Here is a 4198-nt window from a genome sequence, read left to right as displayed (position 1 = left end):
CAATTATAAACTCAAAAGTAAAATAATGTATTAATAATTTCAACAATAATCCTAATATCATAATCATATGTAAAAGCAATAAAATAATAATGATTTAACTTTCAACTATAGCACTTGATTGATGTAAAATTTATATGTTGGAACCATTATTCGTTCGTGGGAATAACCCCACATTTTGCTGTCCATTTCCAATTTTGTTGCCCTCAACTTCCATGTCTTTGTATGTGAGATAACGAGATGTATATTTGGTGGCTTTTTATGAGAAACCACCAATATAAATATCAACTAACATAAGATCCCTAAACACCAAAAAAACTAAAGGAATTCCATTTTAAAGATAAAGAATTATATACACCATCTAGTGAGGTTTTCGAGTACTTAGAAGATTTTGACAATTTTCTGTTTTTCGTATAGTTAAATTTGATGTGCTCGTCAGTGGTTTGGCGTGCTTGGCAGTGGTGTAACAACATTTGAATTTTGACATTTAGTTCAAATAATGGCTAGAGGTACTTATGTCGATCTTTTCCATTATTTTATATTGTAAATTGTTATTTATGCTAATATTTGGTATCAGAGCATGGTAAATCTCCGCCTTATCCGGTTTTAAAAGTTTGTAAATTTCTCAAAATAACAATGTCATGTTTCTTTGAATTATTTTTTAAACATTTTTTGAGAATTTTTATTGCAAACTTTTGTGCAAAATCCTTGGATTTTATTAAAGTAAAATTTCTAAAATCAATTATGTTATAAACAATTTAAAGAAAAATTTTAGAAATTTGTTATTTGAATATTTTTTATGTGCCTGAAGTAAATGGTTGTATGTGAATTATCTGGTTATTAATTACATAAGTTTTTAGGTGCATAAAAATTTTAGACTTATTGCATAAGGTATTTAGAAATAAAACTTTAGAATATATGTTTGGGGATCCAAATAATTTTATTTAATTAGAGAATTAATCACAAAATTAGCAATAAAATTATTTATTGTAGTAAGGATCCCATAAGGTTTATAGACATTAGATGTTGCATAATGACTTAGCAACAATCTTGAATAAAGTTTAAGAATTAATATCTAGTTAAGTGATTTTCATAATTTTATTTAGTTAAAGGCTAGCTACAACATCTTTTTTTAAATAAAATTATTAAAGTTAAAAATCACATTCGGACAGCATAGGTATTAAATCTCGTTGCATAATTTATTAAGATAAAATTATTAGATGACCTTTTATAATTACTTATAGGGATTATGAAAATGAATTTAATATTTTTATCAAAAGGATAGTAAATAATTCTATTATAAAATGGATCTAATTGAATTAAAAATTTAGCCCACATGTAATTTTTATGACACTAGATTCATTATTTACATAATTTGCATTGGTCAATTATGATTTATGTTTGCCTCAAATTTTTGTTAAGCATGTATGTTCATTCATTTTGTAGTTTTACAACCTGTGAATATGTTTGATAATAAAGTAGACATCCTTAAATTAACTAGTGAGAACTTTAAACTGGAAGGAGAGTATTCTTCTCCAATTGGGGTGCTTGGATATTGACTATGCCACAAGAAAATCTAAGCCACATATTACCAAAACCAGCACTTAAGTTGATCTTGCTCTGTATGAAAAATTAGAATGATCTAATCACTTAAGTATCATGTTCATAAAGAGTAAGGTTCCGACTGATGTTCGTGGCTCAATTGAGCATTATGAGAATGTCCAAGAATTATTAACAACTATTGAAAAATAATTCAAAATTTCACAAAAGTCATTAGCTAGCACCCTAATCAAGAAGTTCACATCAATGAAGCTCACTACCGTGAAAGGTGTACATGATCATATAAAAAAGATGAGAGATTTAACAGCTCGACTGAGAGCACTTAAGGTTGAAATGTCTAAGTCTTTCTTGGTGCACTTTATATTGAACACTCTTCCATCTCAGTACGGGCCATTTAAGATCTCCTATAACATACAAGGATAAGTGGTCTATCGATGAGCTTTTGACCATGTGTGATCAGGAAGAGGCTAGACTCATACTGGAGAGGGGAGAGAGTGCATTGACGATTACTCAAGGAAAGAAGACAGTCCAAGCCAAGCAAAAGGGGAAGGCCAAAATGCAACCCCAAACTAACATAAAGAAAGAATCTAAGTGTTTTTTTTTTGTAAAAAGAAGGGACACTTAAAAAAAGACTGTGTAAAATTTAAGAGCTGACTTGAAAATAAAGGTAAATCAATCTCACTTGTTTGATTTGAGCCCAATATGGCTGATGTTAGTTATAACACATGGTGGATTGATTATGGTTCTACAATCCATATATCAAATTCCTTACAAAAGAGTGACTTTGTTTTAATTTTAGAAAAGAATTTTTATATTCCAAATTTTTCTAGAAATTTAGTTTCTATTTCAAGACTTGCACCTTTTAGGTATTGTTTTAGTTTTTAAAACACTGGGTATTGTGGAATCAAGAAATAAAAAATTTCTTGAGAATGACTTAATCAATGGGAGCGATCTGTCTCGAGACACAATTCTTGTAGGTCAACCTTCCACTTCAAGTGAGAGATGGGTTATCATACATAACACCTCTCAAGCTCAACCAAGTGTTGAACAACCAATCAATGAAAATCTACAAGCTGGTGAAAACACTCCAGTAGATCAAGCAGTTCAAGAAAATCTGAAAATTATTGAACAACCAGCTAAACAACATGATCCATGAGAAAATGTTGGTTCAATATTGAGAAAATCTACTAGAGAAAGAAAATCAATAATTTTTAATGACTATATTGTGTATTTGTAAGAGTTTGACTATAATATTAGAGCTGAGAATGATCCTGAATCATTTTCACAAGCCATTAGTTGCAAAGAGTCAAAATTGTGGTACAATGCTATGAAAGAATAGATGAATTCCATAAAAAATAACGTTGTTTGGGATCTTTTGTCATTTCCTAAAGGTGTAAACGCCATTGGATGTAAATGAGTCTTCAAAACAAAAATAGACTCAATATGTAACATAGAAATACATAAAGCTTGACTCATTGCGAAAGGATTCACTCAGCAAGAAGGGATCGATTATATTGAGACTTTTAGTCTTGTATCTAAGAAAGATTCATTGTGCATTGTGTTAGCATTAATATCTCACTTTGACCTTAAGTTGCATCGAATGGATGTGAAAACTGCATTTGTCAATTGTGACCTAAAGGAAGTGGTATACATTAAACAACTTGAATGATTCTCCTCTAGTGAAGGTGAACACTTGGCATGCAAGCTGAAGAAGTCCATATATGGATTGAAACAAGCCTCCCAACGATGGTATTTAAAATTCAATGAAGTTATATCTCCGTTTGGTTTGGTTGAGAATATCATGGATCAATGCATATACCAAAAGGTTAATAGGAGTAAAATATGTTTCCTTATTTTATATGTGGACGACATTATACTTGCAACAAATGACAGGGATATGGTACATGAGGTGAAACAATTTCTTTCTAAAACTTTTGATATGAAAGATATGGGTGATGCGTCTTATGTCATTGGCATTAAGATTCATCGTGATAGTATCTTAGGTTTATCTCAATAAACCTACATCAACAAGGTTTTAGAAAGATTTCGGATGAAAGATTGTTCATCGAGTGTTGCTCCTATCATGAAAGATGATAAGTTTAATTTGAACCAATGCCCGAAGAACAAATTTGAGAGGAAACAGATGAAAAACATTGCATATGCTTCTATTGTTGGAAACCTGATGTATGTTCAAGTCTACACAAGACCTGTCATTGCATTTGCAGTTGGAAGTTGGGAAGATATCAGAGTAATCCAGGTATTGATCACTGAAGAGATGCAAATAAAGTTTTGAGATATCTGAACGGGACAAAGTACTACATGCTTGCGTACAAACAATCAAACAATTTGGAGGTGATTGACTACTCCAATTCAGACTTTATCGGTTGTGTTGATTCATGTAAATCAACATCAGGTTACATATTTATGTTTCCTGGCGCAGCTATATCTTGGAGGAGTGTCAAACAAACATTAACTGCTACTTCCACTATGGAGGCTGAGTTCATTTTATGTTTTAAGGCTACCTCACATGGAGTATGGTTGATTCATTTCTAGGCTTAGACTTGAGGATTCTATTTTTAGGTATTGATGATATATTGTAACAATTAAGTTGTTGTATTTATGGCTAAGAACAAAAAACTGG

Source organism: Gossypium hirsutum, chromosome D02 (assembly GCF_007990345.1).
Source record: "Gossypium hirsutum isolate 1008001.06 chromosome D02, Gossypium_hirsutum_v2.1, whole genome shotgun sequence".
In the NCBI taxonomy this organism is placed as follows: domain Eukaryota; kingdom Viridiplantae; phylum Streptophyta; class Magnoliopsida; order Malvales; family Malvaceae; genus Gossypium; species Gossypium hirsutum.
The sequence above is the reverse complement of the archived record's forward strand: the minus strand, read 5'-3'. Positions refer to the sequence as shown.